The sequence below is a fragment of the Larus michahellis genome, chromosome 4 (genome assembly GCF_964199755.1).
Source record: "Larus michahellis chromosome 4, bLarMic1.1, whole genome shotgun sequence".
NCBI classification, from domain to species: domain Eukaryota; kingdom Metazoa; phylum Chordata; class Aves; order Charadriiformes; family Laridae; genus Larus; species Larus michahellis.
In genome coordinates this window covers 91,477,458-91,503,943 of record NC_133899.1, presented here as the reverse complement: position 1 = coordinate 91,503,943, position 26,486 = coordinate 91,477,458, and the positions used below count along the sequence as shown (strand labels likewise).

Genomic DNA, 26,486 nt, shown 5'->3' with positions numbered 1-26,486 from the left:
ATTGCTTGCTTCTTAAGTTGATAATAAATCCCTTATATCTAGGAATAGCACTGTTAACTGGCCTTATTGCCTCCCCAGGCAACATCACTTACATTTGAATCTTGACCTCTTGTAGGTGTGATGTTCAAGAGCATAAACCTAGGTACTCGGATGTCTGGAACCAAATTACGTGTGCAGTCCCCTCTAGGATCAAGGCAAAATTCCATTCAGTTGGCTAATAATCTACCTGTCCTTGCTTCAATATTAAAAAAAACGAAGAATCTTCTTCAGGTTTTCAGGTTATTTTTTTAATATGTCCTTTCAGTGTATACTTACAGGTTGTTAATCAGGGAAAAAAAGAATGAAAATGTTTAAAAGTGTCTATATTTTTTGTAAGTGGCAAGGGAGATACTTGTTTACAACATTTGTGTATAACTGAAAGAGTTCTTTGGGCTTTTCTTCTTCCCTCCCTTCCCCAGGTCTCCTCCTCTCCTTCTGCAAAACAAAATTCTCTTCAGTCCTTGGTTGGCATCTCTAGCTGCTGGCACAGCTGGCGCTGAGACGTGAGCTCTCAATGGTTACAATATGAATCCTCATCCCGCAGCTGACTCCTTTTTCAGTGTGGAAGAGCATGATTACGCTCTGAATACCTCCCTAACAATCTGCATGTGGAATCTTATTGAAAATTAACATGCATTTTGAAAATGGAATTAATTACGTGCTCGGAGCAAATACAGATAAAAATAAGTAAAACTATTAAGCAGTTTGTGTCATTTGGCAAACCTCTGCTTGTCTGAGAGGAAATGGCCTTAGCCACCGTGGAAGTTCCTTTTCTATATGCTGTTGTACAGAACACTATAGCGGTTGGAAGAGAGAGTAGGGAATACCTGTAGCCAAGAAAATAGTTCACAGTTTTCCCCAAGAAACTAGTTCACAGTTTTCTCCAAACACTCACCTGATGTTCCCAACTACTCCTTGGTTACCATTTCACTTTAATTTTATATTTAAACCCATGGAGGTGTTAACGTTTATACTCGATTATACCTGTGCATGCCTTACTCTGGTACTATTTAGGATGGTACTACTTTAGTATCCTAAATTTGGAAGAGCTTCCTGTGTAATATCAACAGTGCCACCAGTGCCAAGCATTCAGAAGCCATCTGGTTCTGGAGAATAGCTTTGCATTTCAGTTTTCTAATTTAGTAGGTTTTGCATTCATAATATTCACTCAGGTTTTCTTCCCTCCAGCCATAGAGGCCATAAATATCTTCTTTAAGTAATAAACAAATCAAATTTCTCTCACCTTTAGAAGTCAGGACTCAGAAGACGCCTCCCCACAGAACTAATGTATCTTGAGGTTCGTGATAAATCATGGCTTTACCATATCACATCAAGTAGACCTCATGGGCAGAGGTAGTCCAGAAATTTTTAATCTTAAGAGCAGGTGAACTTGATAGAGAAAGAAGAAAGATCGTCGCCTACAACGAGACTTTTAGGTAAGAGCTATTTATAAAAAAGCTTTTATAAATACATCAACAACAAGAGAGCCAGGAAGAATCTCCATCCCTTACTGGATGCGGGGGGGAAAGTTGCAACCAATGGCAAGGAGAAGGCTGAGATATGTAATGCCTTCTTTGCCTCCATCTTCAGTAGTCAGACCAGCTATCCCCAGGGTGCTCAGCCTCCTGAGCTAGAAGATAAGGATGGAGAGCGGAACAACCCACCCATAATCCAGGAGGAAGTAGTCAGTGATCTGCTTCTGCACCTAGACGTACATAAGTCTATGAGGCCGGATGGGATTCACCCAAGAGTACTCAGGGAGCTGGCGGGAGAGCTGGTGGTGGGAGAGCTCACCAAGCCTCTCTCCATCATTGATAACAATCCTGGTCAATGGGGCAGGTGCCAGATGACTGGAGGGTGGCTAATGTGATGCCCATCTACAAGAAGGGTCGGAAGGAGGATCCGGGGAACTACAGGCCTGTCAGCCTGACCTCGGTACCAGGAAAGATCATGGAGAGGATCATCTTTTGTGAGGTCTCACGGCAAGTGCAGGGCAGCCAAGGGATCAGGGCCAGCCAGCATGGGTTTAGGAAGGGGAGGTCCTGCTTAACCAACCTGATCTCTTTCTATGACCATGTCACCCGCCTTCTGGATGCGGGGAAGGCTGTGGACGTTGTCTGTCTGGACTTTGGTAAGGCCTTTGACACCGTCCCCTACAGCATTCTCCTGGAGAAGCTGGCGATTCATGGCATAGACAAGTGTACTCTTCACTGGGTTAAAAACTGGCCGGATGGCCGTGCCCAGAGAGTTGTGATTAATGGGGTGAAATCCTCTTGGCAGCCGGTCACCAGTGGTGTCCCTCAGGGCTCAGTTTTGGGGCCAGTTTTGTTTAATATCTTTATCAATGAGCTGGATGAGGGGATTGAGTGCACCCTCAGTAAGTTTGCAGATGACACCAAACTAGGTGGGAGCGTTGGTCTGCTTGAGGGTAGGAAGGCTCTACAGAGGGACCTGGACAGGCCGGATCGATGGGCCAAGGCCAACTGTATGAGGTTTAATAAGGCCAAGTGCCGGGTCCTGCATTTTGGTCACAACAACCCCCAGCAACGCTACAGGCTTGGGGAAGAGTGGCTGGAAAGCTGCCTGGCAGAAAAGGACCTGGGGGTGCTGGTGGACGGCCAGCTTCACATGAGCCAGCAGTGTGCCCAGGTGGCCAAGAAGGCCAACAGCATTCTGGCTTGTATCAGGAATAGCGTGGCCAGCAGGAGGAGGGGAGTGATGGTGCCTCTGTACTCGGCACTGGTGAGGCCTCACCTCGAGTGCTGTGTCCAGTTCTGGGCCCCTCTGTACAAGAGGGACATGGAAGTGCTGGAGCGTGTCCAGAGGAGAGCTACCAGGCTGGTGAGGGGTCTGGAGACCAGGGCATATGAGGAGAGGCTGAGGGAGCTGGGCATGTTTAGCTTGGAGAAGAGGAGGCTGAGGGGAGACCTCATTGCCCTCTACAACCACCTGAAAGGAGGCTGGAGAGAGGTGGGTGTTGGCCTCTTCTCCCAGGTGAATAATGACAGGACCAGAGGAAATGGTCTGAAGTTGCGGCAGGGGAGGTTTAGGTTAGATATTAGGAGGAATTACTTTACTGAAAGAGTGGTCAGGCACTGGGACAGCCTGCCTAGGGAGGGGGTTGAGTCACCATCCCTAGAGGTGTTTAAGGAACGTCTAGATGTGGCACTTCAGGGCATGTTCTAGTGGCAGAGATTGTAGGTTGTTTGGTTGGACTCGATGATCTTAAGGGTCCTTTCCAACCATGAAGATTCTATGATTTGTATTTTTAATAGATTCTGTTGTTTCTGTAAATAATGTCAGCTTGCAGGTGAGACACTCCAAAGGTAGAACACTTGACAGCAAGTCAAAGGTTACAAATAACTCTTTGTGTGGCCGAGGGTAATCTGCTTGATTCAGTTCACAATGGCAATTTAATCACATTTTTCGAAAGAGCAGGTAGACTCTTACCAGGTGAATTTGCATCACTGTTTTACTTCAAGGTAAATGTATCAAGAACGTTTAACTAGAAGTTACCTTAAATCATGAAAATATTTGTATCTTTGGAGCAGAAAGTGAGAGTTACTGTTATAAACTGTCATGGCGGAAGGAAACTCAAGAGCTTGCTCTGTATGGGCCGAGAGTGTGTCATAGCCTCCCTACGCACCAACCGATACGACGTGAAGGAAGCGTGTTACATTGGTCCCAGTTTGTGCCTGTCTTTGAAATAGCGTCTTGCAACAGAAACACCAGTGGTAATGACTCTTCTTCACCAGTTTTTTCTAGTTGTAAAGACAAACTGTTCCGCGTCAGGAGCGTGCCTTTTCCTGCTGGCCGAAGCTGTCCCGTGGGGAGCATAAGGTAAAGGGCAGGGACCTACTCCTGTTCCCGAAGAGGAATCCTCAGCTACGTTTGGATGGCTTGGGCAAAGAGTATCCTCCAACTTCAGCAGTGAGCCGTGTTCAGTTGCAGATGCTGTATCTTTGGCTTTTGAAGGTATGATTATTTTTTTTTTTTGTCAGTATATTTGCAAGATAAAATCCTTAAAATTCTAAATATATGTTTTGCTTAATGCCACATCCTTTTGTTGGACCTTTACTAATGCAGTCTTGTACCTTTTCAAAATATGCTCCTTAAGATCATTCTCCTAGCCTGTGTCCTTGATTATTTTATGTCCATCCTTTATCCAAGAAATGTATGTCTTTACGTTCAAGACCCTTTCATAGTTTTAAGTTTCCTCTTTTTCCCTATCAAATGGTTGTTTTACGCTTCTGATCAGCTTCTCTTTCAAGTCAAGCATGTTGTTGCTACATCTTTGCAACCGCAGTCCTTCTAAATGCTTCTACAAAACTTTGGAAGACCTTGATGCCTCTTAATCCTGACCAGAATGAGAGACTCAGGTGGTTTTCTATCAAATGTTGCCCTGCTTTTTGCCACCCCAGTGTTATCCCTTTTCTTAGATTAAAAAGTACTCATGAACAGGAACCAATTTTTCCTTTTGTCTTTGGACAGGACCTTTTGTAATCAGGTTTTTGGCCTTAGCTGGGCAGCTTTGCAGTGTGGGTGGATCAGAGTTACTACGTGCTTCAAGGCTGTCCTTTATGCACTTGGGTCACAACAACCCCATGCAGCGCTACAGGATTGGGGCAGAGTGGCTTGAAAGCAGCTCGACAGAAAAGGACTCGGGAGTGTTGGTTGACAGCCGGCTGAATATGAGCCAGCAGTGTGCCCAGGTGGCCAAGAAGGCCAACAGCATCCTAGCCTGTATCAGGAATAGTGTGGTGAGCCGGACTAGGGAAGTGATCATCCCCCTGTACTCGGCACTGGTGAGGCCCCACCTTGAGTACTGCGTTCAGTTTTGGGCCCCTCGCTACAAGAGGGACATTGAGGTGTTGGAGCGTGTCCAGAGAAGGGCTACAAAGCTGGTGAGGGGCCTGGAGGACAAACCTTATGAGGAACGACTGAGGGAGCTGGGGTTGTTTAGCCTGGAGAAGAGGAGGCTGAGGGGAGACCTTATCACCCTCTACAACTACCTGAAAGGAGGTTGTAAAGAGATGGGGGCTGACCTCTTCTCCCTGGTGACAAGTGGTAGGACGAGGGGAAACGGGTTCAAGTTACGTCAGGGGAGGTTTAGATTAGATATTAGGAGACATTTTTTCACTGAAAGGGTTATTAAACATTGGAATAGGTTGCCCAGGGAGGTGGTGGATTCACCATCTCTGGAGGTGTTTAAAAAAAGGGTAGATGGGGCACTGAGGGACATGGTTTAGAAGTGGCTCTTGTCAGGGTAGGCTAAAGGTTGGACTCGATGATCTTAAAGGTCCCTTCCAACCTCAACAATTCTATGATTCTATGATTCTATGATTCTATGCGCTCCTTAACCTTGTTGAAGCGGCCTCATTCTTTCACCTGCTCAGTTTCTTTAACAAATAATAGTACAAAATAGCTCGGGGTGTGTGAAGCATTGTGTTTGAATAATATTCTTAAGAGTAAGGGTGCTCTTAAGTAAGAATAAGAGTATTTTTCAGACTGATGTTGTCCTAGACATACAAGGTGTCCTCATGTAGCGTGTGAGGTTCAGATCAGAACCCACCTGCTTATTACCTGGCTGTTCAAGAAGATGCCTCCTATGTACTTTAAAATTTCCCAAGTTTTTCTGAACTTCACAGTTGCTTCTTCTTAATCTGGTAATGGCTACATAATAATCAGCTTTCATTAACATTTCTCAAAATTGCTTTCCTGGAAACATGTTAAATAATGTGTCACTTCAAAGTGACCCCTTGTTCCATAGTCCCTTTAACAAAGAAAACTTTGTCGCCATCATTTAAATGTAATTTCTTCTAAAGGAAAGAAAATCTGTCCAACGCAAGAGTAAGCAGATATTCCCCCTCATGGATTTTTTTTTTTTTTTTCCCCACGGGGAAATACCTTCTTCTCATAGGAATAAATTGGTGGGGGAAAATGCTCACTCATATGAAGGTTACCAACTTCCATGCGTATAAACTAGCAGAGCTGCAGTTGCTTCTGTGGACGTAATTTATTAAATCCACTGAATATTCGACATCTAGCTTTTAAATGTGAATTCTGAGTTTCAGGTGATTTCTGAGGCTCCAGTCTCCTGTAACGGTACCTCCCCATTCTGCATTTCACATCGGCGATGCTTTGCTGTTCCTGACAGTGATACGGGATCTGAGGTGAAACATGCATCACCAGTTATGTCACGGATCTCGGTGTTCACTCATAAAACACAAGCAGCAGTTGGAAGGTTTCTTCTGGGGGCTTTTCCCTCCATTTTTGCTACAAAGTTAGATGTTGCATCTTTGGCGAAATAGTATTTTCTTGGAACTATAAACTAGGAAACTAGTGAAGTCGGTATTTGCGCTTTGCTGACATTCTAAGAATCTTTAGACTCTTAGAGAGTTCAGAGTCAGAGGCACATTTTTTTTTTTAAACAGGAAAATCTGTTTTTAAAAGCAGTAGTGTTTTGGAGAGACAAAATATGCGAGCACTTGGGTAGCTCCAAATTTCAAGGTAAATACAAGGGAAACGGAAAATCCTGAAACTAATCGTTAACCTTTGATCAAAATGAGTATTGGTAATTTTAACTGGGGATGCTCAGCTTCCAAAAGCAAATGACATCTGCTTCACCTCATGTATGCAGAATAGGGAGGGAAGGGAGAGAAAGGTGTAATGATGAGAGCAAGTCACCTCTGTAAAAAGCTTCTTGAAACCACTGGGTGCACTGTACTTGGGATGAACTGACCCTCTTTTCTATCTGGAAAGCTTTTAATGAAAGAGGAAAAGGACCCGATGATCTTTTACTGCAAAGGTTAATAACATAAAATACTGATGAGCATTTTATGTAAGAAGCGAAGCCTGCAGGTCTCATTACCTGGCCCTCCCGATTGTGGACTCACGTCCAATGAGGGAAGTGGGAAATACACTTGGTACATTTAAAGGGTTATAGTGGACAGCGTTCACATTTCTGATTCCATTCCCCACGCATTTTTCTCGTTAATAGAAATACAAAATTCCACTGAGGTCGCCCAGGCTGTCTTCCAGCCCGGGCAAGCTTGTTCACGCACCAGACACTGACAGCCGAGAGACACGCGTGTGACTGCAGTGAACATCAAGGTGAGGGCAAGATTTGGGTTACAATTCGTTGATGAGCAATTACTGCAACTCATTTTTGGCTTGCATCACTTTTAGGTAAAGATCTTGATTTCTGTTGCAAATCTGCAGTTAGAAAATCTGGGGGGAGGTGCCGGGTCACTGACTGTAGTAAGTGCGACAGCGTGGCCCAATCTTCATCGTGTCATGGGTGGCGACCGGTTTGCGTAGCGTTGCATGGTGAAAATTACCCAAATCGCATATCACCCTTTAACTGGGGATTTCAGAAAACAGCAGTCCTGAGAGAAAGAAAACAAAAATCATAATGTAGTGACAGCAAGCAATAAAAATTGCAAGCTTTGACTTGAATTAAATTTGCAAAGGCGGAAGCCATCCCCGACAACGTGACAAGCTAATACGGAGGAGAATGAGATTAACGAGTTGAAATATCTCTTTCCTGTTTAAGATTAACCTCGGGCAAGAATGAGTTTGTTGGTGTAACGTCTTGTTGAATTTTAATATGGAAATGTCTCCTGGCATGTATTCCAAACACCCTACAAATAGTGATATTGATCTGACCTTCAATTAATGTGAGAGGCCCTCTGCAAAAATCGGGTCTGGGTTTGAATGGCAAATAGCTTTAATATTCTGCGGAGAGTGGATCATTTAGAAGCCTCAGTTTGAGACTATAAATCACCGGGATTATGGCTTTTTTTATTATCCTTTTAATGCAGGCTTGCTTCCCCTGGAGCAAAGGACCAAAAGTGTGGTGGATCATTTAAAAAATCACAGAGAAGATGTCAGTAGGTACGGAGAACAAATAATGTATTTGTACAAAAGGGAGTTATTTGAAATCCCTTCCTGCTCTCTTGCCACGTTTTTCAGGTATCTGCTGCCTTTTTGGCAGTGGGCTAGAATGAGCACTCCCCATCTTTAGCCTTTACGCAATCCGTGGGTATCTGTCCCCTTTTAGTTCCCACAGGGCATCTTTTCTAGTGGCCAGCAATTTGCATTTTTGTTTGCTTGTGACAATAATAAAAATTGAATAAGGGGACCTACATACCTTCCTGTCTTACCTGTTTTTGAAGGCTTTATATCATCTTTATGTCACCAGAGTCTCAATTCTCACACAGTTTCGTAAGTACAGTAGCAGCTGGGAGTGCTTCTGTGGCTGTCCACCTGTAGTTTAGGGAACACCTTAACTGAGTCGGGCATCACTCTGCTTTTCTTACAGATAATTTTTTTTTTATAGCAGTCTTTTTCCATCTAGGCTGTTAGCAAATAACCTTTCTTAGCCATGAAGTAATACATAGTTTTGCTGAAGTTGATGCTGATATTGAGCAGTTTTCTATAGCTCATGATCCGAGTGTGAATTTTCCAGGTTTACTCTCTAATTGATTTCCCATCTGGCCCGTCTGCAAATGATGTTCTTACAGGACTTCAAAGCCTCCTAATTTAACCAGAGAAGAATTTCAGCCAGTCATAGCCTCCACTGGTCTGTAAAATACCCAAGCTGAAAGGCAACTAGATCAACTTGGCCAACTGGACCTTATGGTTTGCCAATACTACTCATAGAGCTGGCAGCGATGTAGCTGGGTTGAGCCTGCTCCCAAGCCACAGGACCTTGCCTTAAGAACCATCCTTCTCTGGCAGTTTGACCTTGGAAGCATCACTTTTATTTAATAAAAAAAATAAATAATAAAAAAGTGAAGATGGGCTCCAGTCTGCCTAAACTTGCCTGGTTGGTGCCGCTCAAGTTCCAGACGACAGTCCTGCCTACCCACTTTCTGCTGATGCTTAGTCTCACCTGTGTTACTGGATGAACCTACCTACTCCTCTGCTCAGAGGTGGAGAGGATGGTTGACTTGGGTAGAGCTTTGCCATACCTTCAAGGTGAAAAAGCATTAAATAAGTGCTGAGGTCTTGGCTTGGATTTTTTTTATTTTTTTTAGTAAGATTTTTCTTGTACAACAAAATATCACAAACCCTCTTCTGACTTCTTATACAGACTTATGGTCCATAGCAGTCTGAAGGGGATGTATGGAGCTTGTCTTGAGAAAATATCGATGCTCTGGGCCTTTTCCTGCTCCCATTCCAGTTGCTGAATATTTTGCTCTTGTCCTTGGTAAGTACGAGAAGATGTGATTCTCTGAAAATGTGCAATTCTTTGAATATGTGCAATTCCCGCTATAGCCCACTGCTGTTAGGGCTGGGGAGGAAGGGTTCGTTATGGTAGCTCTTTCACTCTGGTAGTTTTGTAAAGAGCATTTTGCATTGCAGGATGCACACTAAATCAGTCACTTGGCTCTCACGCAGAGTTGCTGAATTAACATGATGTGACCCAGAGATGCAAAGGGATTTCTTTCATTAATGGTGCCGGGATGCTCGGGAGAACACAAGATGCGTTTCCTAGACAACAGCCACCGTTACTGTGTAACTGGAAGAAAGTAGAAAGGCTGAAAAGGGAGTTTATGAAGAGTAGGGATCAATTTAGGGAAAAAAAAAAACTGAATAGCAAAATTAAAGTTCTTTTACAAAATGTAAAAGGCATCAAACATAGAGACCTGCTATAGAGTCTGTGAAACAGCTGTGATGGCCTCAGAAATAAAAAGCCCCGCAAAAAAAACCAACAAAGAAATGCAGTTTCAAACACAAGTACATCACCTCCTAAAGCCTGTACATGCTGCAGCCTTAAAGTCACAATCCTTGTCTGACTTTTTTTTCCCCAAAATAAAACAAAGAATGGTAATCCTGATGGCATAAACACAGATGGCAGCTTGCCCGTGATCTCATTCAGCTGAAGTTTTACTTCAAATTCTGTGCAGGGTAAATAAACATCAGCTGAAGTGCCATCTCTCCTCTGTTCTGGGTGATGGGGGTAGGAGGACTGCTGCAGACTTTTGGTTAATATTTAAGCGGCGTTCCTGAGAGCGGAATACTGTGCGGCAGCCTGGGAAACCAGCTTGTGTCTAGCCCCGCGGTTCCTTTTTGACAGACAGGTTAGAAGTTTGGATGCATGGCTCGTCTGCTTTAGTAGATAGAAAAGTATGACTTAAATTTCCCTCATCTGACCATTTTAAAATGATTAAAAAGATTACTTTTCTGCACTTATAACTATAGCTACTTGGGCTAACCATTGCTCTAGAGAACTATTTTAGGATCCTAAAGGTACGTGTATCTTTTAGGTTGCCAGTTCACAGACGTCCAGGCTGATCTGTTGGCTTGCTGCCATCAGAAAGGCATGGTCTTTTTCTCCCCCCTCATCTCTTATCCTCCCTTTCCTTTTGCCTAGTCTGCAGGGATTTTTTTTTTCATGAGCTGATTCGGTAACCTGATTTTAAAAAAAAAAAAGAAAAAAAAGTAGCCTCTTTTCTTTTGCTTTGACTAGTTAGCTTTCAGATGGGTTTGTGAGTTAAATTGTTGAATTGTTTAATTTTGGATAGTCCTGGCAACCGTCAAGGCTGACACAAACCAGTGGGAGATGAAGGGGGAGCTGTCTGCCCCTTTCATTGCCAGGATGCTGTTCGTTGCCCTCCTGTTTCATTAAACTGCAGCATCAGGGGGGAGAATTTAGTGTTTGCTGAGAAACCGGAGTTCTCATCTACGTTCCAAACTCAGTAACACCTTTTTCTATTGTCTTGGACCAGAACCCTTGCATCCTATCATTTGTCTGAGGATTTTATAACCTTTTACAATTAATTCACGTGAATTAACTAATATGACAGGAAAAAGGAAATGCTACGCCATCTTCAGGGTGGGCAAGGAGGAAGGGAACTACGTGCCTTGGTCCTTAGGAAGATTACGGAGCGGTTCCTCATGAAAACAGTTTACTAGCGCATGAAGAACAAAAATTTGAAGAGCCAGCATGGATCTACCAAGAGCAAATCATGCTTGACCATCCCGATTGACTTTTACGATGAAACGACAGGTTTTGTGGATGAAGGGACAGGAATGGCTGAAGGTTCACTTTGGCTTGAGAAAGGCTTTTGGTACAGTCTTGCGTATTATCTTAGTAGCCAAATGAAGGAGATGTGAACTGGATGGGTGGACAACAAAGTGAGGGAAAAACTGGTTGAAGGGCAGTGGTCCATGGTGCAAAGTCTGACTGGCATCTGCTTACTGGTGATGTTTCTCGAGGATCAGTACTGCAATGACCTGGATTGTAGAATCATACAATGGTTTGGGTTGGAAGGGACCTTTAAAGGTCATCTAGTCCAATCTCCCCTGCAATGAGCAGGGACATCTTCAACTAGATCAGGTTGCTCAGAGGCCCGTCCAACCTGACCTTGAATGTTTCCAGGGATGGGGTGTCTACCACCTCTCTGGGCAACCTGGGCCAGTGTCTCACCACTCTCACCCGGATGATGGGCCCTAATGCGCTGCTCAGCAAATTTCCAAATGATGCCAAATTAGGGGGGTGAGTTGATGGTTGGACTCAATGATCTTAAAGGTCCCTTGCAACATAAATGATTCTATGTGCTGGAAGGCAGTGTGGCATTGAGAAGGGACTACAGATGGAGAGAGGCTGATAGAACTGGGTTTGTTTAACGTGAAGAGGAGGGAGGGAATAGAATCACTTTTTTCCACTGCCAAAAAGGTGGGGATGGGTGGGTAACAGAAGGGCTTCCTTCTCAGAAGTGCACAGCTGAAGGACAAGAAGCAATGGTCACAGGCTGAAACATGGAACTTCTAGTTGGACTTACGGAGAACATGGTTCATCCTGAGTGTGGTGAAGCACTGGCATAGCCTGCCTGGAGCCGTAGGGGGATCTTCATTCTTAGAAGTTTTTAAAACTTGACTGGACAATGCCATAAGGATCCTAATTTAATTTACAAGTTAGCTCTGCTTCAAGCAGGGGACTGGACCAGGTGAACTTCAAAGGTCTCTTCCAATCTAATTTTTTCTTCATCTGTGATTACTTTGTCTCTCTTATAAATGCAGGATAATTTGTCCACTTGCCCGAGCTCTCAGAAAAAAAATAATCAGCAAATCCGAAAACAGACATGAGAACAACTGATAAGAGTTCTGTGTTTTAACCATGAAGATGTTTCTCTGTGTGTGTCTTTATTCACACCAGTGTCTCGTAGACAATTGTTAAGCAGCTGCTGTTGCTGCAAAACTTTATCTAACCCGCTCTGCTTTTGATTGTGTTTATTAAAAAAGGAGAATTATTGGAGAAATAGTAGTAAGCACCTCTGACTTCATTGCTTGCTTTTAATTAATATCTTTTTCCCCTCTCAAAAGTGTTTACTAGGCAAACATCACTCTATGAGGCTCATATTGGGCAAATATGTTGGTAAAGTTTGTTGGAATAAGAGGTTACATAAATGTGGAGCTCTGGGACGCTGCAGTTCCCCGAGCTGCTTGCTGAAGAGGTTTTACTCTTTGCTACCTGCCAGTGGATGTCACACTTACACAAAAGTGGCGTAAGTAACGAGCCAAATTTCTACTTCTTCCATTAAAAGAAATGTTCTGGCCCTAAATTTTTACAATCTCCTCAAAGAAAGCTTTGACTTCAGCAGGACTATAGCCTGAGGACATACAACAAAATTCAGCATGGGCTATATATTCGATGAGGATTTCTGTTCTGTCTTATGAAACTAGACTGACGACTTCCTAACAGACGCAAGCAATTCCGCTGTGAAGAATTATTAAATTTCTCTGTGAGAGAAGTTTAATTTCTCGGTGAGAAAAGCTTTCTCCCCATTTTATCAGTGACCTGTATCTCTGCAAGGGAATTCTGTTATAAATAGAGCTAAATGCACAGAGTTCAGCCCCGGTAACATTTTCATCATTATTTCATTATCAGAGCAATGCGATCCCGGCATTTCCTTCTAATTCTTTCCCTTGTGACTTTGCATATTCTGTCTTAGCAAAACATTGTGGTACAGGTATTGGAAGGCAAGGAGGTACCGCTGCCGTTAGGCTTCTGTGCCCTGAAAAAAAACAGCGTCAAGATCATCCCGTGAGTTTGTATTGAAACCGCAAAGCATTTGAAAATGAGCACTAGCTCAAATGGTACCCAACTCAGAAACTGAAGTTTACAAAAGTGTCGTTTAAAGACATTTCTGGATGCTGGAGAGATTATTGCCATTCCCTGAGGCACAGGAAACGTAAGAGGCTTTACCGAAAACTGTGCAGGAGTTCATTGTCAGAATCTTGGTCTCTTGGGCTGGTACCAGAAATACAGAGCCATTTTTCTTTTTGTATTTCATTGCTGAAATCTCAGGGATAAAAAAACCCAAACAAACCCAAACCAACCCAAACCTCTACAGAATTAGCAGCTAAATGTTTTATATCGACTTCACTGTCCAAGACAGTCGCTTCGAAACTGATTCTTGGAAGCTAAAATTAGATTGTTGTCATATTTAAAGCCCTCGTATTTGTCTTGGTCGGTAGAACTGAAATATAGAACCGGTTGGCAGCAGCCTTTCTTTCCTACAGAGGTATCCTGTCTGCTCAGTTACAGACCATCTATTGATCATAATGGCATCACAGTTATATTAATTACTGTGTTTAGTTAGACTAAACTTTTTAGCTGGCAATATTTTAGATTATTTAAAGTACTTAAAAATATTGTTACAAAGGTTGAATGCCTGTCAAAAAGTCTTCCAACTAGGTGTTATTTGACGGTGAAAATGCTGTCTCTTGCTTTGTATCTCTGCCTGGGGGTTACGTGCAGAGAAAACCAGTCTGAAATGAGAGTCGTAAATCCCAGATGTTGTAACTTGTTTACACCTAACCCCCAAAGTCACGGGTTGCTTCTAAAACACCGTCGAGTGTTTCAGGACATACTATCAGCGTGGCTGCAGCTTTTCCCTTATTGGATTCCTTACCTGTTAAAAAAGGATCCTTTACCTCTATACATTCTTTACGTTTATACTGGAAAACTTCGGATTTGACGTTTAGGAGAATAGGATAGAGACAGATGTGATTCCTGCTCTCTGGTGTTTCATCTTGCCAAAGACAGACCAGGTCGGACACAATTTCTGTCTAACGGCTGTACATCACTATAATCGTTTAAATTGTGGTTGTGTTATTGGTGCCGTATTGGTAAGGAAAAGACGCAGATGCAAGATCGGTGGGCTGGAAGTAGAAGCAGCAGACAGTTGAGGTACCTTGCTGCTCGGTTTGCTGCGTGTATCTTACAAGGGGAGCTCTCGCTCAGTCTGATTAGTCCAGAGCTGTGCCCTGCAGCAGGGATCCTTGCACGACGGAGCAGGAGGCTGGATCCAGTCCCCTTGAGCTGAGGGATGCTATGTGTCCACACGTCCTTCTTCACGTTACTACTGCATGAAACCAGGCCATAAAGTTCATCGGCTGCTTACACATACCAACGTTATTGTGCCGTCTGCTGTCACCGTTAAGTATTTCTTCCTGGCCAGAATGATGTCTCCAGGGAAGGAATTCCTCCGTGCAGCGCAATGGCGGAGCCTTTCACGGAAGGGAGTATGGATTGTGTTCCCGGAGCCTCCTGCTTTGGCAATGCAGATACAGCTTCCAAATTGGGAGTGATACAATGCTAGGATTTCTGACAGTTGGCGGGAGAAAGGATGCTAATTTGTATAGCGCTGCGCGGCCGACCTGTGCCGCTTTCTGAGGAGAGTGTCTGATCTCCTACCGACATAGTCCTTTGTCAGAAGATGCCAGAAAAACCATATTATCAGATGTTACAACAGTGGTAGAGGGGGTGAAAGAGCCTTTTCTGTCTTGATAATTAGGTGAGGACTTGTCTAGCAGTACAGCCCTACAAAGAGGGGAATCTGGGAAGCTGAGTTTGACTGTAGGAGGGAGAGGGGAGGACCATCGGCAACCTCAGTTCAATAGGAACTTAGATGAAACATTTCGAGCCACGCTGGCAGTGATGCTAAAAGTGACGTTTCCTGGGGCTGGAAATGGCATTGGAACATAAATGACTTTTTCTTTTCTATTTTCTTTCTTTGCAAGACTTTTAAGGAACTTGAATGTGCTTACAGGGGTGAGCCCGGAGGCAGAAGTTCTGTATTTAGATCAAACTCTGTTCAGACCAGACGCAGGTGGTTAAACAGCCACGGGTTAGCTGGGGAGGGAGGGACGGGTAGAGACTGAGCTTTTTGGCCCTATATTTTTGTTAGGCCTATGTGTAATTTAATTTATAATATAATTATAATAATATAATAATTCCACTCTAAATGTAAGTGGGTAGCAATTTGAATTTGTATCAAAATGGGATACGTGCAGCAAGTTGGAGATGTTGTGACATTATAAAGCAGCTAATGTTATATAAACGCAATATTTTAAATAACAGAGTTACAATATATAGCATCAAATGAGTCCTAGACATTAATCATGAAAATTGGTTAGCAAAAAAATATTTTTTTTATAAGCAATATGCTGAATTTCAGTATCGGAAAGGAAACCACCTGTTTCCAGCTGTGTATTTCACAATCAAAGGAGAAAGAAAAGTAAGTTCCAAATATTTCTTTTAAACTGAGATTCGTTTTAAAAACAGTATTCACCTGCCCAAATCAAACAAGCAGACTTTAAGGGGATTAGAGTTTCTGTTTGATATAAATCAGTCTCTTGCTTGAAAAATACATCTGCTTCAGTAGGCTTCATGAGAGCTATCAAGACCCGCAAAAACACCTCAGAGACCGCGATGTGTGAAATCACTCCAGGCAGAAATATCCTAAATTACTTGTTGCGGGTTTTTTTGGTATTTAAATATCTCATATTTTGGTAAACTATGTTAGTATTTTCCTTATCAATACAGCTTCTCTATTATTTAAGTTATAAAATCTTCCCTTATATCGCAGCATCGTAGATCTGTTGACGTTGGAAGGGGCTTTGGGGGAGTCTCGCTCCAACCTGCTGCTCAGAGCAGGGTCAGGCCTGAATTCACGCGAGGCCGATTCCGGGCTTTGTCTAACCAGGTCTTAAAAACCTCCAAGGACAGAGAATTCACAGCCTCTGTGGGCAATCTGCTCCAATATATAATTATCCTGAGAGGTTTTTTTCTGTCGTAGAGCTGGAATATCGAAGGAGCCGTGAGAAGGTAACTCCCTTCTGCGCTGGGAGTCTCGGAACTGAGTGAACTGGAAGGTAGTTGCGCTTGTTTCGAAGGCAGAGATGGCAAAAATGAACTCTCCAAATAAAGACTTCTAGTGTTACATCAGAAATTTACCCTGGCCAAAGCAGCCCCGTCCCCCTCCCCTCCTCCGCTGTGTTATACCAAGCCAGGTGCTCGCACAGCCTAGGGATACCTCCCTGGTAATTTTGTTGAACTTCCGCGTTGAGAAGTATAAAGTCCTGCTTGAGAAGTTGTTTGCTGCCTTTATTCTTCCTCATAATACAGCTCAGCGGTAATGTAGAGCTTTCCATTGTCATTAACTAATACAGATGTTAATTAATTAATCATGCTTGCATATTTCTCTACTAAATTGCTTGTCTACTAAAATTTATCCTTTCTATTCCCTAAAGGTATTTTATATATCAGCGAGGGCTTCTGTTAATCTTCTCTTTTCCACAGCACGTTTAACCTTCTTTCGCTTATCATTTAGGGTCATTAAGGCTTATTATCTCAGTTATCCTCTCTTGAACCTTCTGTGTTGTCCATTTTATTTTATTTTTTTTCCTTCCTCTCACCGGAACGGCGTAGCTGCCCCAGATTCTCTTCTGATTAAGTGTAAAAAAAAAAAAAATCAGGAAAAACTGTATCAGAGTTGACTCTACCAGAAGCCAGATTGTGGACTCATTCTCAGGAATTCAGAGCTGACTTTCTGGTCCGCACCAAGACTCAGTGCTACCTGCAATTGCTTTAGTGGTTCTTTTTTAATAAGATTTATCACTTTTTGCAGATTAGGCATTTGCTAGTAAATTGTGTCCAGTTTCTGTGGACACACGGTGTATGCGCTTCAGAGAGAAAAGGAGAAATTTGGAAAGAATGGAAAAAAGATTCCAAGAATGATTTGGAGTCTCCAAATGATGATGGGTAACGAGAAACTAAAGTAGTTCAACCTATTCCGAGGTAAGGCAGCTTGGAGGAAACCTGTAGAACCTCCAGGGAGAGGATCGCAGAGCGCGCTGAAATTGAACCAAGGTGCAACAAAACGCAGAGTTTGAAAACCGGAGACAAATTCAGAGTTCATTTAAGATTCACTGAGAGTAATGAACCATCAGGGCAATTAACCTATGGACGTAGGGAATTTGTTGAAGTATTTAAATTGAGACTAAGTATTTTTCCTAGGTTGTCCAGCCAGAAGTGACTGGGTGAGGTTCTTTGGTATCGTGTTCTGTGTGAAGTCAGAATAATTCATTGCAGTCTCTTCCAGCCTTAAAATTTAAGCCTCTAAACCTTATATGCTCAAAACTTCAGGTTTTATATTTTTGATTTTTCCTACTTGGTGTTTGGGGAAGGGGTATGGCTTATTCCTGATGGAATACAAAACATCACCTCTCTTGGGATTCTTGCCCACACACATTCCCCAGTGTTTTCCTGGGAATAATGCAGAATATGCCTCGGCATTCCAGACCCTTTGCTCCCTTGGTGTCCTGTAACGTAAGATCTCTTTTCATTTATTCCTGCTCTTTACAATTTCTCTTCCACCGTTGCATTGAGCGAAGTTGGATTGTCGGGGTTGCTGCCCTATTCCTCTTTAACTTCCCGCTGGTTATTCTGTCAGCAGCGTTTCCTGCAGGCCGTGTAATTATACCCACAGATTCTCTCCCCGGAAAATCTTTTCCGTTATTGCTGCCTCTCCGATGAGGCAGCGCGAGGTTTCTCAGGCAAGCTCTCTGATGGTAAATGCATGCTGACTGTCTGCAATTTAGGTATAATTTGCTAAATGTTCCATGCCAACTATTTTCTGCTATTCTTATTATTCAAATCATGCTTGTAGAGCCTTCTAGTTTTGGGGTTTTTCCTTGTTTGTTTTCTTGATATCCGTAATAAATGTAGCATGGACTTTACCCTACCACTTCTGCCTATTCCGTCAATTCCAAGGAATCTGTTATTGCTGTTAAAGCTCTACAGTACCGTTTGGCTGATTTCTGCCTCGTCAGAGATTAGAATTGTCATATATTTGCCTCTTTTCCCCCTTTGTTTTGTATACGGTCCCTCCTCGTTCTCTTCATGAAAACCAAGTGATGGATCAACAAGGCCAAGTGCCGGGTCCTGCACTTGGGTCACAACAACCCCGTGTGGTGTGACAGGCGTGGGGCAGAGTGGCTGGAAAGATGCCCAGCGGAAAAGGACCTGGGGGTGTTGGTCAACAGCAGCTGAGTATGAGCCAGCAGTGTGCCCAGGTGGCCAAGAAGGCCAACAGCATCCTGGCCTGTACCAGGAACAGTGTGGTGAGTAGGACTGGGGAAGCGATCGTCCCCTTGTACTCGGCACTGGTGAGCCCCCACCTCGAGGGCTGTGTCCAGTTTTGGGACCCTCACCACAAAAAAGACATTGGGGTGCTGGAGAGGGTCCAGAGAAGGGCAGTGGAGCCGGTGAGGGGTCTGGAGCAGGAGTCTTGTGAGGAGCGGCTGAGGGAGCTGGGGGTGTTCAGCCTGGAGAAGAGGAGGCTGAGGGGAGACCACCTCTCTCTACAGCTCCCCGAAAGGAGTGAAACGAGGGGAGGTCGGTCTCTTCTCTCAAGTAATAAGTGATAGGACAAGAGGAAACGGCCTCAAGTTGTGCCAGGGGAGGTTTAGGATGGATATTAGGAAAAATTTTTACACTGAAAGGGTTGTCAAGCATTGGAACAGGCTGCCCGGGGAAGTGATTGAGGCACCATCCCTGGGATATTTAAAAGACGGGTAGACACAGTGCTTAGAGATATGGTTTAGGGATGGTTTTTGTCAGAGTTAGGCTGATGGTTGGACTCGATGATCTGAAAGGTCCCTTCCAACCTGGGCGATTCTTTGATAATGAGGCTTTATACCCCTTATGACAACTTTCTTCCATTTCTACCTCTCTTTTTTTTTTTTATCACCCATTTTTCCAGCTAATTTATTTTTCTCCCTAAACATGCTTCTCTCATCTACCTGTTGCTCCTAGCCTGTAAGCACAGCCTGTGTCACAGGCATTTGGCCTCCACGTTTTTTTGCCAAAATCCCCTTATTTCTCTTGCTGACAGTGAGCATCTCTGGCGAGTTAATCTATTCCTCAGCGTTCTGTCTTCCAGCTCTGTCATTTCACCCAGGATTTACAGAGTTGAAAACTATCAATAAAATAAGAAAGTATTTTAGTGCTGCCTGTAAAAACAAACAAGCAAACAATCCCCCCGGCCCCGCACAGGTGATGGGCTTTTGGAACGAGCACACGATGGCTTTTCTCTGTATCTCATGTCTACGCTGCAAGTGCAGCGCCTCTTCAAGGGTAGGATATCATAGCCTCTTGCTAATGCGTTGATGACCCATTTTTATTTTGTATCGTGCTATTCAAAGACAAAGGAAGGTGAGACCATCTGAGGGAGCTTTCGTGATTAATTGGTCTGTGCTACCTGTCCCAGAATGCAGGCTGAAACTGGAACGCTCCGGCTCCCAAAGCTAAATTCACAGAAAGCAGCTGGGGGTTTTTCTAATAAGCGGCAGAAACGCGCACCTGCCACTTAATATGTGAATGATCTTTAAAATACCGGGTTGTTTCCACCAGATCAAAGCAACAATGGCTTTAGATACAGTCGTTTAAACCCATTTGCATCCTCTTCCCTGTTGTCTATCACAGCCGTAGAGAGGCACTCTTAGGAATGATGCATTCCTGGCATTATGTTCGTGTTTCAGCTTAAAGCCACTGGCGGTAGCTAATTTTCCATTCTTTTGCCTGTATCAGATCAGCTCTGATGCACTGTTCACTTGGCACGTTAATAATAACGGAGAATCAAACGTGCTACAGCGCTTGTGCCGTCACTGTGGTACTTGAGCAACTCGCCGTCAGGTGTGAGTCTGTTTTCCAATGTTTACGCAGGGAGAGAAGTCACATCGCCTGTACGGAAATTGCGAACAGAAGCGGACGGATACGCAAACGCTTCGATGCCCGCGTGACAAGTAACATTGAAAGCAGCAGGCCCCCTCGCAGGAGTCAAGCTAAGCATTCAGACGAGTAGTTATTTGAAAAAAATCAGAGTAGAACAACTACACTTTCAGCCCAGGCGCATGAAAATGCTTTGAACAGATGGGGAGGGGATCTCCCGAGCCGCATGCCAGCGCTTATAAAGCTCCACAGCCGAATGGAAGAATATCTCACTTAGAATAATGCTTAAAGGGAGACGGGACAAGAGGAGACACAGCCACAGCCAGGGAATAATTAACTGGGCCCTTTGAAATCTTTAAAAACACAGTTAGTAATTTGGTTGGAAAAGACTTTGGAATGACTTAATCTGCCCTCAAAAGGAGACTGTTTATTGATCCTTGTTTACGTGTTTGTTTTTGGGAAGGGTGGGTAAAGTAGGGATCTTGTTGGCGCTTTTAAGATGTATAAGAGACTTTTTTTAATTTCAGTTTTTGTTCCCTATAGAAGCCTTACAGCGCGTAACTTGTGGTTGTGCTCTGCTGGTGTCACAAGGTAGGGGCTTGTATTGGGTTGATTCAAGGCGCTGTAGGGAACAACTGCGGAAAGCCCCTGGCTTTGTCCTGCTGTTGTTGCTCTTCTGCCTGGGGAAAACTCCACCTCGAGTCTCAGCCGCCTTTGGCTTTCCAACGTGCTGGGTCACCGGCTTCACCTTCTTCCAAAGTCGTGATCTGTATGAGGGAGCTGCAGTAGCTGAGCAGGCTTTCACTTTGGGTCAGATTGCCTGATTTTGGTCAGTTCTTGCCTGGCGATGGGTGGCTGTCTCAACCCCGCCTCGGAGCGATGCCGTTTACGCTGTTCAGGTTTCACGGTGCGATGAAGCAATCGATATCTGTATACAACTGCTCTCGCTGAAGATGTGAAAGTGGAGAACCTTAATTATTTAATGTTGTAGAGCGTTCCAGGGATCTAACCTGGCGGTACAAAGCCTTTTCTTACTTCGGATGTTTCTTGTGTTCAAATGGATGGAATATCCAGGAGAGCATAAGGGCTCTCCTAATTATTGACACCTCTGGCTAATTCTATTGATGGGCAAATATACCACTTCCATACGCTGCCCAGGCACCCGGTATCAACGGCAATATCGTTACGAATAGGATGTCTGCTTCAAGAGCGGCTTGTTTCTATTTAGCAGCTGTCACAGGTAGTCGCGAGTAGCTGTATTAGCTGTCACCCGTTGGACGGGCAGCAAATTTGTTTTCTAAGAAGCAGGGAGGTTTCATTATTCTCTGTCTGGTAATCGTTCCGAACGGGAAACGTGGCATCTTACATTTCGTATTAATGCCCCAGCAGCTTCCTGAAGGCTCCCTCCCCACCGCTGCCTGCTTGGCTCGTGGCAGCCTGGGAAGGAAGGTGTTTTAGGCATTGGGGAGGATAGACTTTATAAAGGTTGTATGTATATGACGTTATATATATATATATATATATATATATATAGTAGAAAAGATAAATATGCAATATATATGGCATTTAAGTAACTGCAGGCTGTTGAAAGCTGTGTTGTCGTGTACAGAAAATAGACACTTGAAATAGTGAAAAGGCTATAGCCTAATTTAAAGTCATACCATTAAGACAGAAGTGGTGACTCCACCACTCCACCATGACTCCAGTGAACACCGTCGTGAGCACAGATCGTACACAACGATGTACTTGTACGCGGGCTTCGGCTCTTGTCAGACCCTGAGGAAATCCAATCTGTTACAGCCGTTCTAGAGACTTCTGTGCCAGTGCGCATAAATTCACTTTATCTCGTGCTGATGGCTGACATTTAGCACTCTTGGGGCACTACAAATATCAAAGGTGCAGCCAATATTTGACACGTTCTCTTACAGAGCTAAGCCAACCCAAGCCCTGTCTTCTGGCACAGTACTACGACCCAGCCGCGTGGGTATTACAACCAAGGATAGCGCGTAGCTCCGTATTTCTGGGTTACCATAAAATGATCTATTACGCCCTGCAATCTACCGCCAGACGATCTGGGACAACGAGGCACATAACATCATTTTGATATTTTGAGAAACGGGGACAAAAGAATTAGAACATTCTTGTTGGCTGCCTTAAAAATTTCTTCATGCCAGCGAGTAAAAATTTTACAGTAGGGAAAAATCCCTAACCTTTTCAACTGCAACTTTTTTTTAAAGAAAAAAGGCACTTTGTTGAAATCTTTAGCAGTAAATGCAGCTGTTTAAGAAATAAATTGAAAAAAGGTATTCTGAGTCTTCTAGCAATAAAGCCATATGATTGCATTTCCCTCACCGGTATAATTTACTGCCAAGACGATGCCGATGAAATTTAAATAAAATTTTAAATTGTATACAGCGATAACAGGAATTTAGTGTCTGTTTTAGTGGTGATGCATATCCCAGCTTTCTAACACAAATTTAATTATAGAACCTGAAATCACTGTTGCTGGATCTAACACGTTTGTAAAACTTTATGAACAAGTACAATTCAGCTTGATTTGATAAATGACTTGATGTCCTTTGCATCAAACTTTGAATTATAGAAATAATACTTCTTGGGAATTATTTTTATTCTGCTGCTTTTGGATTTAATCCACTTTTTTGTTATTAACTTTTACCAAATGTAAAACTTTATAAGCTGCATGCAAACAAAATATTCAATGCAGACCTAAGTTGTCTTCGAAGTACGATTTAAAAAGAAACCGTTGCTTAAAAATAGCCAGAAAACTGATTCCGAGAAGTGAAAACATGTGAGGACAACAATTGTACTGTAATTGCTTCAGAGGAGCGGATCGAGCATCCCCGACCTGGGAAAGTTCATGAAACGGTGTCCCAAAATTCAGGCTTACACTGGGGAGCAAGTTCAGCTGGTGTTTACCTTGTTGACATCTGATTGTAAAGGATTGCTTGGGGCTGCCGAGCTGTCACCAGCAGAAGGAGGGAGGTGACTGTCCCCCTGTACTCAGCACTGGGGAGGCCACCCCTTGAGTACTGTGTCCAGTTCTGGGCACCTCAATACGAGCGAGATCTCGAGGTGCTGGAGCGAGCGCAGAGGAGGGCAACGAAGCTGGTGAAGGGCCCGGAGAACAAATCCTATGAGGAGCGATTGAAGGAGCTGGGACTGTTTAGTTTGAGGAAGAGGAGGCTGAGGGGAGACCTCATCGCTCTCTACAACTACTTGAAAGGCCATTGTAGAGAGGTTGGTGATGGTCTCTTCTCACAGGTAATTAGTGATAGAACAAGAGGGAATGGGTTCAAGTTGCAGCAGGGGAGGTTTAGGCTGGACGTTAGGAAAAAATTCTTCCCAGAAAGAGTGGTCAGACACTGGAATAGGCTGCCCAGGGAGGTGGTGGAGTCACCATCCCTGGAGGTGTTTAAGACTCGTTTAGATGTGGTGTTGGGGGATGTGGTGTAGGGGAGAACTTTGTAGAGTGGAGTTGATGGTTGGACTCGATGATCCCAAGGGTCTTTTCCAACCTAAATGATTCTATGATGAAGACAAGTCCCACATGGAAACCCCAAACCTCCTTTGTCTGTTCCCAGACTGTAGTATGAGTTTGGTGGTCAATTTATTATATAAACCCTCAGTAAATGGATGCTGCCTGCTGTGAAACGCGGAGTATCCTGTGTTGATGACGAAGGAAAACACCGAGACAGAGATTATAACTAGGATGAGGCTTTATTATAACTGCAAGTTAAGTGACCTCGGTGATGAAGGAGCATAGATGTGTGTCCCGTTCTTATCAGGTGATTAACACTGACTCTAAAAACCACAGCTGGTGTGAACCAGACTCTTCCAGACCCTTAAAGGACCTGTCACCTGTACAAAATGCACGCCATAGGAAGTAAAAATTCAATTATACTGCATTTACCTTTCTTACCGTGAACCATAGCACCCTTTTTTCCCTGGGATTTTGAGTGAAGACCTCCACAGAAAAGCTCAGCTCATCTGCCTTTCACTGTGGGATCAAGGTAACAATGAGCTACTTTACTGCTGCCGTATTATTTGAGACCCAGCGTTGACCATCCCCATAAATTCTCTCAATTAAAAGCTGTATCTTCCACTTGGGATAAAATAGGTTTTCAAGATGTTACCAACATAATTTTATAAAGGAATATGTATAACTAAGGAAAATTTTCCAGAAAGCAAGATTAAATTGGCTAAAATGAGCCAGGGAGTATTTTTAATTGTCTGAACATTGTCATATTTCACTTGTGCAGCAGATAATAAACTGAAAATTATTCTGAAAGTCCAACTGTGAGTATTTCGGTATCTTGTCAGATGTTTATCTATAACATGAGTTTTAATGTGAACTGCAAGTTGTCTTTAAAATGTGATTTTAGACAGACCCGTAAAAGAGCACAAGCAAGAAACTTCCCCGGCTTTAATGGAGCAATATATGGTTGATTTGGCTCCCTGCTGATGCAGAGATACTTGCTTGGATGCAGATTCAAGCAGGGAATTGGTAGGAAAGTTGAATAGCGAGAAGCCAACGAGGGCATTAAATACCCTGAGTGTGTCACAGTGGGCTCAGCAGAGTTTCTTCGTTGCGTATGGCAAGTCTTGGATTTTGCAAATGGAGACAGACTGCCGGTGTGTGCGTGCTTAGCGTTACCTTGTTCTCTGCTCCGCAGGTGTACATCACGCTTTGCAGGAAATTCAAGAAGACAACAATCTTAAAATAGCACAGGAAAACAAAAAGGAAAGGTGAGAAGGAACTCTTCTTTGTTCTCGTGCTCCCTGGAAATGCATGGGCCCGCAGGGGCGAATGCCGCGCGCCATCCGGAGGAATGGGCTCTTCTTGCTAAGAGTCGTGAGTAAAGTTGGTTCCAGATTTCCTTTCTTCACTACCTCCCTTGCAGATTCCAGCTGGAGATTTCAAGGGTAAGTCAATCACTTAAAATCCTTAGGCTCAATCTCAAAAGCAATGATGAGTATTTATTTTTTTTTTTTTCTAATGGCTAAATTAGTTTTATCTTCTATATCCCTGGAATAAGTTAAAGCACACTTTCAAGCTGTTCACAACTATCTGCAATGGGTAACAAAAAAAAAAAAAAAGATTAAGAAAAGAGTGAAAAAACACAATCAAACCAAAAAAAAGAATGTTTCTAGTCTGAAACTCAGAAAATTTAAGTAGATACCTATTTTTTTAGGTTAGTTAAGTGATGGAGCAAAATCACGTACTTTCAAAGAACATAATTTCTCCCTGGTGAATTTTCTTGCTCCTTTAATTCACAGAATAGCTCTGAAGTAGATTATTTTTTCAAGATGAGGACTATTCATGTTATGACTGACCATGAATATTCAAAATTTGAGCTATTATTTGAACGTATCTGGCCAGATACATTGTATGTAATCCCTGCTTCTTTATTGGAGAAAAACAGAGGAATTCTTTGTTCAGGTATTTGCATCGACACATTTTCCCATTTGTTTTTAAGCAATATTCATACCTTTGACTTTTAAATGATTATTTTTTTTCAGAGCATTGGTTTATGAGAAGTTGATTGCTCAGATCTTTCCACAAAACACACTCCGTGACGTGACTGAGGCCAGCCTGTCTTAATTTGAAAACAACAATATTCCTGATAGATTTTTTTTCTATACTTTATGCCTAACTTTTATGAAATGTATTGTTTTATGCACATGTGGCTGTGAACCATTCGACTGCAAAAGCTGCTCAGCAAAACCACTTGTGCTGGTGTCTCGGTCCCATTGCTTCTCGAGGCAGCTCGTTACAGTGCTTACTGGTAACGGCATGACTCTTATTATTAAATATTCAGGAAATTTTTACCGAATCACTGTTTTTCAGCTGTGATCATGACATAGGTTGACCCCGAGTTGGAAATAATATTCCCCTGAAGGATTATTGCGTGTTGAACTTAGAGAGCAGGTTTGTAAATCACACAAATATGGTTGATAACTTTATAGTATCTCGTTTACCTTGTAAACTAATTCATAGAATCATTTATGTTGGAAAAGACCTTCAAGATCATCGAGTCCAACCATTAACCTAACACTGCCAAGTGCACCACTAAACCATGTCCCTAAGAATCACGACTACACGTCTTTTAAATACCTCCGGGGATGGTGACTCAACCCCTTCTCTGGGCAACCTCTTCCAGTACCTGACAACCCTTTTGGTGAAGAAACTCGTTAACACCATGCAAGACGGTAGCTGATGCATGCCTAGGAGAAAAACAGAAGTAAGACGTTCAGTGCCCCATGACAATCTGGCAGAGACTTTCTGCCCACTTTAGGCCTTTCAAGATAAGGAAAACCCTAAAAAATGAAGCTTGGGCTCCATGCGTCCATGTATGTGTGTCTAGTGGTGGCTTTACAGAGGTGGAGGCTACTCTTC

At 43.3% G+C, this 26,486-nt stretch overlaps 1 protein-coding gene across 19 annotated transcripts in view; it reads left to right on the top strand.

Annotated features, from left to right (window-relative positions):
• Positions 1–25,789, top strand: part of LOC141742890 (actin, alpha skeletal muscle B-like) — a 44,261-nt gene extending 18,472 nt beyond the window's left edge. For 3 of the 19 annotated variants that reach the window (XR_012586909.1, XR_012586922.1, XR_012586921.1), the window contains 6 exons: positions 459–1,475; positions 3,795–4,014; positions 7,040–7,152; positions 7,863–7,935; positions 9,137–9,253; positions 24,763–25,168. The gene's annotated coding sequence lies outside the window, so the exon portion shown is untranslated. Of the gene's footprint in view, positions 1–115; positions 266–458; positions 1,476–3,794; positions 4,015–6,113; positions 6,284–7,039; positions 7,153–7,862; positions 7,936–9,136; positions 9,254–10,853; positions 12,320–16,133; positions 18,080–24,762; positions 25,172–25,609 lie in introns of those variants that run through there. The other 16 variants (XR_012586912.1, XR_012586924.1, XR_012586920.1 and 13 more) reach the window with 14 other exon arrangements.
• The last annotated feature ends 697 nt before the right edge of the window (positions 25,790–26,486 follow it).